This window comes from Strix uralensis, chromosome 9, assembly GCF_047716275.1.
Source record: "Strix uralensis isolate ZFMK-TIS-50842 chromosome 9, bStrUra1, whole genome shotgun sequence".
In the NCBI taxonomy this organism is placed as follows: Eukaryota; Metazoa; Chordata; class Aves; order Strigiformes; family Strigidae; genus Strix; species Strix uralensis.
Genome location: NC_133980.1, coordinates 26216207 through 26228409, shown reverse-complemented (window position 1 = coordinate 26228409; position 12203 = coordinate 26216207).

Below are 12203 nucleotides of genomic sequence, written 5' to 3'. Positions count from 1 at the left end.
TTCTGGGAGAGCATGTATGAATAATAGAAGATGTTAGCTTATGGAGAGTCAGCCATTTAGTAGCTGCCATAATTTGTAGCTAGAAAGGGAAATTAAAACACATATGGGTCCAATTCTTTGTCATTTGATGTTTTAAATAATGTTATTAATTCACTTTATATTAAACAGTCACCAAAGAAGAGGTGAGTGACTAGACGTTAAATTAGTGGACTCTTTTTCTGTCCATAAAGTCTGTTTAACACTAAGCACCAAGCCCAAAAGATATTAAAGAACTACAACTCCTTCGTTCTGCACAATATCACTTTAAAATAAAGTTAATCTAAGTCATGATGTGCATCTACAGGTTTTACAAGAGCCTATAAATTTCAGGAAATTAACTTCCTCATAATCACATGTTCAAGCTAGTCTTTTTGAACAGGCATTTTATTTTTAAGTTAATCACTGCTGAATTATTTTTTTTCAGAAATCTCTTCGTGTTCAGTCTCTTGAAAGGGAGAAGAAAGTTGCTTTTATTTATCGAATTGGGATTTCTTTCAATCACTTGTATCAGGAAATGCTTGCTGCTAACGAACATACGGGCATACATCACTGGATATCTGCTTTCATGCTAATTAGCTGATTATTCAATTTCTAGGCAGATCAAAGAATGTGTCATTGTTTATTCTGCAAAACAGAGGGACTAATTTTGAGGTACGGTGAACCAAACGTAATGGTATTGATTTCATTAGTGTTGGGCAACTTTCTCTCGGTTGAAGGTCTGGCTTAAAAATCATAACGCAATTATATGAGGTCATCCTGCAGATGCTTTTAGGAAGTCTCAATTTATTCTTTTTATTGATACTTCTCCTTTGTGTGCTCTCTGACATTCCTGAGTTGACTTCTGAGAGTTGAACAAATATAAACTCTATCAAGCCAGTGGCATTATGAAGTTGTCTCTGACACTTTTATAAACATGCACAATTTTAATTTCCAGTAAGCATCAGATTTGTCACCTCAGTTGTTATCTACATCTTAAGTCAAGAACACTTCAACAGCAGTTGCTTTCTGCTGATTAATATCTACTTGCATGGTCTTGTCAGTTAGTACTTGAAACTCAGAAGGCACCAAACCAGAGCTCAGTTTCTGTAATCATAGACAATAATGCACCATTCTGAAGTTATTGCAGCAAATTTACAGAAAAAGATTAACACAATTTGCATAAATCAAAAAGTGACCTTATACATACCCTTCTGACAGAGTTTTTGCAAATTATAAGAACACTCTTTAAAAAAAAGAGAATTATGATCTATTCCCTACAGTCTGACTTCAGTCTTAGAGGCTTGACTCGGTGGTTTTCTCTTTTTGAGAATGGAAAAAGTAGTTTTAAGGACAGAATTGGAATATAGTAGGATTTAGCAGGAAACATGAACACTGGGATTGTTCAACACAAAGGGAGAAGCTTACACAACTCACAGCCCTACATGAGTTTCTTTTTTAGCAAACACCTTTTTTATTCTATTGACAGCAAAGCCAATTCTCTTTTGTATGTCCACATGGAGTGGATTTGCTGAAAAACTTCCAGAGATAAAATGTTCTTCACTTACTGTCAAATATAAATGAAAGCAGAAGTTTTGTAGCCTCACTGCTGGGGTACATTACCCTTTTTCACCATTACCTCCTGTTATTTAGTGAATTGAGATATCTGCTGTCTGTTTTCTGTCTGAATCTGGGACTTCTTGTGTCAGATTCTCTCACTGCAAAATGAGTTTGATCTAGCATTTCACAGGATCTGTTTCTGGTGGTATTCCCCTCCATCACATCACCATATGAGGTACTTTCCTTTTGTTGAAAACAGGGGTTTATGACCCCTTTATCCAAGTGTTGGATAAAGAAAGACTGGGATATTTTAGTGACTAGCTGTGTTCTACTGCTACTTTTGCATTACAAGGTGACATACTCAATGTAAGAATTCAACTTGTAACCGAGTGAAGTGACAGTCTCCTGGGTGTAAAGGAAGTGTAAGCCGAAGAGAATTGGCTCAGGAAAGGCAGCATTCATTCATAGTTCATCTCTTTTTTTGTGTCACTAAGCTAATAAGGAGAATAGCTGACACCCACAGACTGCTTCCTTTTCTATTGTACCCCAGAGTGTAGCCTGTGGGACTGGAAGAGTGAAAATTAAATTACCTTCTCATGCTTCAGATGAGTTGGATACCAAGGGATGCTTGAATGAAGTTCTAATCAACAGCTGGTTTTCTGTGTGTAGTCAGAGAGGAGGAAAAAAATTGTGAATGCAAGATAATTATAAAGTCAGTCTCTGGCACAACAATTACTGTAAAAGGGAAGTCAAAGAACAACCTGCTCCTTTGAGGCTTAAAAGATGGTGTTGCCAAGGTATACTGACTCCTGACCTGGTTTCCTCTGTGTGCTGTTATGCGTGGGTGGCAGGGAGTATGGCTTCTGTGTGTCCTTTCAGTCCTAGAAATCTGGGAGGTTTATGTCACCTTTATTTTACAATAAACATTGAACTTTCCCTGTTATCTCTTCCCAGAATCTCTTTGTCCTTATTGACCTTGCTTGGTCCCTGCTTAAATATATACCTGTCAAGTGAAAGACCGCATCTATGTGGTTTTAATTGTGTAATAAAGCTTTACATGATTAAAACTGGAGTGGCCAGAGTGAGACTGAGACATGACCATCTGCTTCTACTCTTGCAAATTTTCTGCAACCTGTAATTACCTGGGGATAAGCTAAGTACTCTAGGTGTCTGAGTTCTTTGCTTGTAGGTGCAATTGAGTGCCTTAGTATCTCTAAATGACCAACTGTTTCTTAAAAACTTAAGTTGAAAAAAATTGAGATTTTAGGATGAGCTGAAAATTGGACCCTAGGTATGTTTTGGTTTACTGTTCCTAATTCTTGTCTTGAGCCATGCAAAGGGCTTGTTTAACGTGGTAGAATATGAAATAAAGTGTTATTAAAAATTGGTGGTGTATTTTGAGTCAGTTGTGTAGCAGTACAAATTGCAGCTTTTGGAAAAGTAATATGCAGGGAAGGAAGACCATACAGTTCATCTTAAGAGTGAGTTTAATGAAGCAGAGGGAACTTTCCACATGTGAACAGGTGGTGACTCCTCCATGTCCTGTGCCCTAGTAAAATTTAGCTGGAGTTGTCTGGGTCTCACAGAAGGTTTTTCAGTATCTTCAACAGGAGCTCCTTACCAGTCCTGATGTTTGTATGTCAGGCTTCTGAACTGCTCTCCATTGTAACCACTTTTGAATATATACAGTTGAAAGTACAGTGGGCCCTTAATTATCCAAAGGGGTTGGGACCATATTGCTTCTGGATTACATTCGTTCACAGTTCTGCAGTATGTTTGTTGCTTGTACAAATATGAGCTCTTCAGATATGCTACTAAGGTCTTTCCCTGAAAATGAGTGCATTGGCATTAGACAAAGTGTGAGAAAAGGTGCGCACTGAATGTGATAAATACATGGAAATAAAAACCAGAAACACAATGGAAAAAGGAAAACCAGAGGCAAACAGCAAGTTGCCCAAGTCAGTGAGTAGAAAATAGTAAGATTCTGTTGTACTTGGGTTTTAACTATTTATATTCTTCAAGACTTTAATGCCCATCACAAAGAAACACAACTGAAATACCCAAAAGGCAGGCACAAATTGAATCATGTTTAACTGGATGAAGATGAAGGGCTATATTGGAATGTTTTGGACAGTGTTATTAGAACGTGACAGAATTGACAGTCCAGATAGTTTAAATATATGTGAGGGAGGCTTTCCAGACTCAGAAGTCACTGGACCTTTGCAAGCAGATCAATGTAGTCCATCCAATAACTAAGCAAGCTGGTGACTTCTCAGTGTGGTTTCTCTCTTATGATTTTTCTGGAAAGTCCCAGAAAAAATTGCCTGTTAAAACATGGGTGAAATAAATGCTTGTCCTTTCTTGTGGTCACTGCAGGAGGACACTCTCCACTTAACTCTGCCAAACCTTGGCAGATCCTTCTATGTGCTTAATAAGAGAGCATAGCAAAAGAAGGAATTTAAAAACAAACAATACATGCCAAGACATAAATCTTTATTTTATAAAAAGTAGCATAAAGTGAATGATGGGTCTGGTGCATGTTAGGAAAAGGTTGCAATATTAATAGTTTTGAAGCTGACCCACACTAGGACACCAATCAAAGTTAATGAGCGGAGTGTACATTAAAAGGACAATATAGAACACATCTGCTTTAATGACATCTCTTCTCTGCTTTTGACTGCACCTTCAGGTAACGTAGAAATGATGAATGAGGCACTTAGATTAAAAACCTTACAGATTATCATTAACTGAATTCAAATCAGAAAGACTAGCATTGCTTATCATAGAAATGGACTTACAGCAGATATGACAGCCCTCACCCAAACATTTCAATTTACCAACAGAAGGGTTTTTTTAATAAGTCTTTATTTAAACAGTGTATACTGTATCTCTTCTCCTCTGGCTGCCAGTCTGAAAGATATTGATCAATGCATCTTTCTTTCATATCCTTGGTGGCTGACTTTTAAGCTTTTTCAAAGAAAGTAAGAAATAACAGTCCCTACTTCATGACGTGGAAGTAAAAGAAAACAGTAAATGTTCTGGTTTCGGGGGTTTTTGGGTTGTTTTTTAGGTTTGTTGGGATTTTTTAGCTAGAATTGTGCAGCCCTAAGGGTGAGTAGATTCAAGAAAACCTATTTTTTGTCAGGAGTGGGAATGTGAAGATATTATCTCTTTATTATGCTTCTTTCATTTAGTCTAAGCTGGAGACTGCCCCTTATTCAGTTGTGTTACACCCAGGCTTGATGACTACAAGTGGGATGCAGATCCCACAATGTTGAGTGCTGCACAGATGCATGGTAAGAAAAGGGATTTGCTTTTTGGAATTAATAGTCTAAGTGAATGCAGCAGACAAATTACTGGAGAGTCTGCTTAAATCTTGTAGGTCATTTTATTTGTGAGTTTTTGTTTCGCTTTGCTGCTCTTTCCATGCAAAAGTGAGTCAAGTTGTAAAGAAAAATTGTTGGTGTTCTTCCTTCTTTTCTTAAGTTTTTAGTTTTCTTTCTTAAACAACTGCTCAAAAATCTTTGAGGTCTTAATGCCTCAGGAAGTCTGAAAAGGTCCCCCAAGTAGTTAGTCCCAGCGTCTCTCAATTTAGAGTTTATTTCCTTAGGATTTGTTCCTGTAAAGTCAAGATTTGTACCTTTTAAAGTCAAGAAGAACTTTATGCAGAGGCTTTTGCCTGTGAATGCCATATAAATTATGTAGCATAGTCTGAAGGCCTTTATTAAACTTGAGCTGGAGATCTAAAATTGGGAATTAATGGCTTTTTAGAGTTTGGATCATTGTATTTTTTCCTGAGGGCACACATTATATGGCTAGATTCATCCTATGTCTTCTGCCTTTGGCAGTATAACCATAGGCCATTCTGTGGGGAGATGTCTTCAAAGAAGACTAGTATTACAAGGATCCCTGCCTGGGAGACATGTAACTGAATAGCTGATGCTCATTCACGCTGCTTTGTAAGAGACATATGCTTTAAACAACAGCAGGAAATACTGCAGTGGCAAGCAAAGAGCTGTACCCAGTATCTACTGATTCCAGAGAAATTGCTGAGGTGCCACTTAGTTGGATAAGACTTCACGGCACATAGTAGCTGTTTAACATTTAGTCTGTTTGGCTGGGATTAAGCAGGATCATGAGATTTTAGACATAGCAATATAATTCTTGTTTAAATTTTAACCTGCAGTTACTGATACTATATACAGTTAAAAACAAATGAGAGCATATGTTCTTCTAACTAAAACTTTCATTTATAATCTGGGGTTTTTCAAAGCACTGTAAGTAGTATCTGCATTTTTAAGGGCTATCAAGACTGTCCAGAAAACAAAGGAAACTGCTAGTGCATTCTGCTACAGACTTTTGTCTGGCTGAATAAAAGGTTTGGACTGCAGCTCAGCCACCTGCTTAATCTTAACCTGAAATCTGGATAGACTGTACCTTGTACTGCAGCTCCTCAGACTGATGAGAGGCTGCACTGGTGCCCTGGTGTTCAGTTCTTTTCCAGGTGGAAAGCTGCACTGGTAGAAGGGCTCTGCCAGTAAAATTTGGAAAACATGCTCATAACTGCTTTCTTCTTCCAGGACAGGGGAGTGCTGTGAGAGCTAGGACCTGACCATCACCTTTGCTTTGGTTGCTTCATATCATACCTAGTGACGCGAAGTAACTGCTGGGTCTGTGAACTGCAGCCCAGGTCAGGGAAGGGGAAGGCATCCTCTCTGGCCATGAGTTAGTGCGCTGGCTCCAAAACCAGCCTGCAGTGTGAAGGGACATTGCTGGAGGGGAAACAGGGAAAGGAGATAGCAGAGTAGACCTGAACAGGGTTTATGCTAAAGAAAGACCTCAGAGGACAATGTGGTGCCCTGGAGAACTGCCATGAATGGATGGAAGCACTTCATCTTTAGCATCCTGGGGCCATGTCTGACCAGAGAGGTAAGCTGTTACCCAACCAGTTGGAAAAAGGGCCTAATGTGGAGTGTTAAAGGAGGAGGGCTGGGAAGTTTATGAGTTTGGTTAATGAGCAGTTGAGGCATAACCTCATCTCTCTGAAATCACAATGGTTTTTTGCATAAGCAGAGGTTCTAAGGAAATTGTGAGTTTGGGTCTACAAGGGAATGATTGAGCCATGGGAGAGTCAATATCAGTTTAAAAAAAAATAAGCAGAAGGGCATTTTTTGGGGCTAGCCTTAGTGTTTCTTATGCAGTTGAGAAGACTTGTCACATTACCAATTTTTTTTACTGAATGACTCTCATGAAGTGAGAACACATGGAACAGCAAGTTGCCATCAAGTCTAACAAGTCGCAGAGACTTTTATTCTACGTTGTAAAGGCAGTCTGTGTATACAGAGTAGAGTCAGATGCGTGCCTCGGTCAATTTTTAATGGCATGAAAGATTTAAGGGAATTGTTCTTAGCATTTCCAGCATTATAATATGAAAGCACAGGAAGGATAATGGTATTTAAACACGTCTGTGTGTAGGCATAGCACCCTTTACTGCATACCATTAACTGAAGATTAAAGGAGATGTAAGACTGTGGCAGTAATGAGAGATTTCATAGAAGCCTTATGGTTTTCCTGTTCATCTTGTCAGTAAAAATAACCAAGACTTGCTAGGGCTCACTGGTGGTATCTGTTACCATGGAGACTTGGGTTCAAGTTATTTTTAGGGCACAAAAAACTGATGATTGTGGACCTATATCAAACCTTTCTCCTTTAAAGCAAATATTATGTATAGGCACAGTTAAAGACTCTAATTTGCAGAAGTGCCCATGCTGTAAGAAGTAGGAATGTTAAGGATCAGACCAAAGGTCACTGGGAGCTCAGTTCCTCCACCGATGGGGAAGCTAAGCAATAAAAAGTTACTCTTGATGAAGTGCCTTAGAAGGTTGTAATTACTGATGTCTGAGAAAAAGCAGTGCTTAACAAAAGCAAAACTTGAAAGAACTATTGCTCTGCAGATCATATTAAATAACACACATAATGGACTAAAAGCAACAGGGAGCCAGAATCATGTCTTAGTGCCGCCTGTAGAATTATTGTGCCAGATTTTAGTGTCTTGGGGCACTTCACAAAGAAGAAAGCTCCTTGGACTGGATTTTTAGTATCAACTGTTCATACAGAGAGTATATGGCACTGGCTCCCCATCTGCTACCCTCTTCATCTGGAGTATACCTGCTCATGTACATGAGCTAGGTGCATTACATATGTCCCGTTCATATGTTTTCTTACTTACTTCTAGCATCTTGCTGAAGAGTTGAAGAATAATGTTGATATTGTGCAACTTTCAACACCATGGTTTTGAAGTGATGTGTTAAACTATCAGGTACACATAGTATTCTGACCAGTTTGTCCAGCACTTTCAGGTTATACCAGATGTTTTCCTGTCCTATCACAACATGTAGTTTTAGGCTGGTTGAGAGAAATGTGCATGCATTATAATCCGATTTCTTATTTCTTAGTTTTAAACCACCTCATCAAAAGCGACCAATGTGTAGTGTTACCACGTGCAAGCTGAGAAAATGTAGCAGTGTATTTTAATGAAACTGTTCATGTAAATTAGGAAGAGTTTCTGAGGCTAATATCGAGTTAGCAATCGTGAGTACAGTTTTTTGGAAATCTATGCAGGGAATGATCAAGAAGAACATCTGGTTTTGAAAATGGCAATTTAAATTTCAAAGAAACTATTTACATTTTAATAGCCCTATTCTCTGAAAGATCCTGGGGTCTGATACTTCTGATTAGGAAAATGATCTCTGGACCCACATTTTGTATTTGGTATTCATTATAGTAACAGCCCTAATGAAATTATCTTGTATTAATGTGGATGCATGTAATGTGCAATTACAGAGGAATTCCATTGTCATTTAGCAATGAATTGTCATAGCATTCCTTTAAAGTCTGGGATTTCACCAAAAGGCAGGAAGAACGGCATCTAAAATAATTCTCAAAGGATCAAACTGAAAAGTATTTCAGTCGCTTCTTTTAATCAGGAGAAGCTCTTTTTTGTTTTCAGCTTCTTTTCCAATATAGCTTGCTAAAAGGCTGACTGATGTAGGGGTAGACTTTCAAGCAGCCTTATTCTATTTAAAATTTAGGCTGCTCAGTGACTTGGATATTTTAAAATACTCTCTCACTGGTGTCTATTAATCAGTGCCACAATATTTAATATGTCTTTTCAATATGCAAAGAACTTAGTATTGTTAATCTTTTGGAGGGCTTAGAGTTACTGTAAGTTAAATGTGTGTGGCTGTATATAAAATGCATCCTGATACTTCAGCCGGGGGTTTACTCTAGGGCAATTGACAACATTGTCTAATAATGTTGCCAGACACTTCCTGTGGTAAGGTCTTACTGTCCATGATCTGTGACTTTGAATGTCAAGAGACTGAAATTTTCAGTGTAAGATATTTGCTGAAGACTGATTATTTGATTGTTTGGGGGATTGGTTTTTTTGGGGGCGGGGGGGGGTGGTTGTGTTCGTGGCACAGAGCCAGAAAAGCTTCACCATTGTCAAGAATGAAGCTGGGACATAACACATTCACCTCTGCTAAAATTCTGGTGACTTTTCCTTTGAAGAGGCCTAATGCCCTGACTCTTCGAGGCAGGAAATTGAAATCTGGTGGGGATTAACCATTGGGTCAGGGATTTGCCTTTTGATTTCCTCCTGAAATTGAAATTAAGCCTGTCCATTTGGGGATTTTTTTAAATCATTGTGGCCTGCGATGTGCCAACTGGATAATGGCATTTTTTGTTAGCCTCTGTCCATCCTTCCACCCAAAATCACTGCACAAACTAGGAGGTACAGAGAGCATGATCATCTGTGACTTCCTTCTGGATCTTTCCTCCACACTAAATTTGTGTAATTCCCATGAAGGAGTCCCTCCTGCTACCTCACAAAGATAATCCTAGCCTCTGTTTTCTAACATGATACTCCTTCTCTTCCTCATCTAATTCAGTTCTTTGGCATTCTCGGGGGCTTAACATTTGGCACCCTTTTCTTTAGGAAACTTTTAAACAGCTCTCATCAAGAGTTTTATATATCATGACAAGTTTATAACTTAATCAGAAGTTTTCAGACATGCTCAAGGAATGCAGGGGTTCTCATCTCTGATGATAAACCTTCAGGAGGTTTTCAGAATGTCAGGCTAGATTATTAGGAAACACCAATGTGTAAAGACAAATTACATGCCTAAGCGAAGGCCAGAACAGAGATCTGTGAAACCTCTTTATAAAGTTCAGTGGATTAAAGAATTTATATATGGTTAGAGTCCAAATTAAGATTGCCACCTTGGCAGTTAGACTGTGGTGGGCAGTTGTTTATCACAACATCACCTAAAGTTTTGTCGACAGATCATCACAGTTGCCATTTTCTATTTAAGAAATTCATGCCTCAAGCATCTGATGTGAAGTGTATTGGAAGAGATATGTATAGTGCATCTGTCTGTACTAAGACAGTTACTAGTCCATGCTGTCAATCTAATCACTTTCAGAAGCCCTAAAAACCAATCTAGTTTTAGAGAAGCGTTGATGTTTGTGAGATGCTTGAATACTGCATTTATGGGAGCCAAACGCTTAAGCAATTAGGCAGATACAGCCACCATTTTATAAAGGCAGAGAATCAGAACAAAGTACGATAAATGTTTAATCATTTGTTTTATTTAGGTCTTTCTATTTATTCACTATTACGATGCCTGAGAAAAATACTGGGGTTTTTTATTTGTTGTGCAGTCATAGGTACATTCCCCCCTTATGGGGAAAGAACAGAAGCCAAAATGTCCCCTATAAAACTTGTTTCAAGCTAATAGAGGAACTCCTTTCAACTTCAAATGAGCTTTGGATCCCACCCTGGGAGTTTTTATGGTTGTCCAAAACCACTTACGCAGTCTGTGAGGGAGCCAGAAGCAAATCCAGTCGTAATACACCTTAGTTCAATGCTGTTTCCTCAACCACTCTTAAAATTGTGTTGACCTAAATCTGGTGGGAGAAGTGCAAGGTAACTCAAGAACACTTCCACTGCCAGGACTGAAGTCACTCCAGATGTCATGCCAGTGTAACAGATGACCAAACCCTGCTGGGCATGTCTGCGGGGTGCAGTGGAGCTTGATGCCCAAGTCCCTGGCGGGTGTCAGTCCTGCTAGTCTGTCCGTTTGGTGTAGCACAGTGCCCGTCTCAGCTGACCAGCTGAGCTCCAGGGTTGCAGTGTTGGGCACAAGCTGCTGAGCTCTGCCAGGATGCTTTGCTGATACAGCTGCCCTGGGGAGGTGCCTGCTGTGGGATGTAGCCAGGGAAAGAGGAAGCACTGGCAAAACCACTATGTAATCCTCATTCCTATAAAGGATGAGGAAGACTGAATGGCCCCTGCATGTGGAGGGAGATGAAGCTCATCCAGGATGTTGGAAATGCTGTTCCTCACAGTCCCTGATGGACTGGTGATGCCTGACCCTGGTTTCATTTGTACCACTTTAATGGAATTACTCTTGTTATACAGGAAATGAGGTGGGCCTCAGGTTCAAGGCATGTGGGAAATGCATATAATATGAACGAGCATTATTCATACCTATACTCAACTTAGATAATTTTGAACGAACAAATAATTTTTGTCACTGAAGTGCTGGATGTACTGGTAACAAGCTGTGTTTGTCTCGTTACTGCAGTGAATAGCACCATCTAGGGATCAGGATGGTTTTAAAGTCATCTTTTTAAATTGTGCATGGCAAGAACGGTTTGAATGTCAGCTGTACAATGCACATCCACTGTTCATATAGCCATACTTTTTTATATTTATATTATTTCAGGCGCACATATAATGTTTCCCTCAGTTTTATAGCTATATATAGCTACATAATAATTCGCACACACATAATATTGCCCTCAGTTTATATATATCTATATGTGTGTGTGTGCTCCCAGCAGCACAAAGTTTAAATGAAGAGTATATCCATATTTGCAAACACAAAGCTTATAGATATATAGATGCATTGGAGCTGTTGTTATCACCTGGTGTTAATGCAGCAACTAGTCTCTCCTATGTTGTAACAGGCTTTTCCAAATATTTCTTCCAAAAATGTAGCAATTTACTCTGCTGTGTGATACATTGCACTGCAGAGAAAACTGGAATTACCACCTATGCTGCTTTAAAATCTCTCCCTATCTTGACTATGCAAAATGGGGAAGAAAAAGATAATAGTTACTAATTTTTATTATGGTGAAGCGGGGTGACTTCGGGAGAGGTCAGAGCTGCTGTTTCAAGACAAACTTGCATGTACGATAAAGCCATTTCTGTCCTGGCATTTAATGAGTGTCTTGGTCAGGGCTGGGATTATGATCTCCTTGATTAAAACCTTTTTGGATTTCTTGATTCAGACCAATATTCTGAAAACTGCCTATTGCTCAATAGATCGATAAATAAATAAATTTGGAGACAAAAGCAAGTAAAATAGACCAGAATCACAACTGAGGCAACTGTAATAACAAACCTGGATTTTATAAAATGATCTTTTAAAAACACAACCTTTATTGTGCCCAATTCAGTCCATTTGTTTGCTTTTAATTTAAATATTTATCTTTTGTGTGCTATTGAGAATACTTGGCCTCCAAGTGGGCTCTGTTCAGGCCAGTTATCAAAAGGTGGT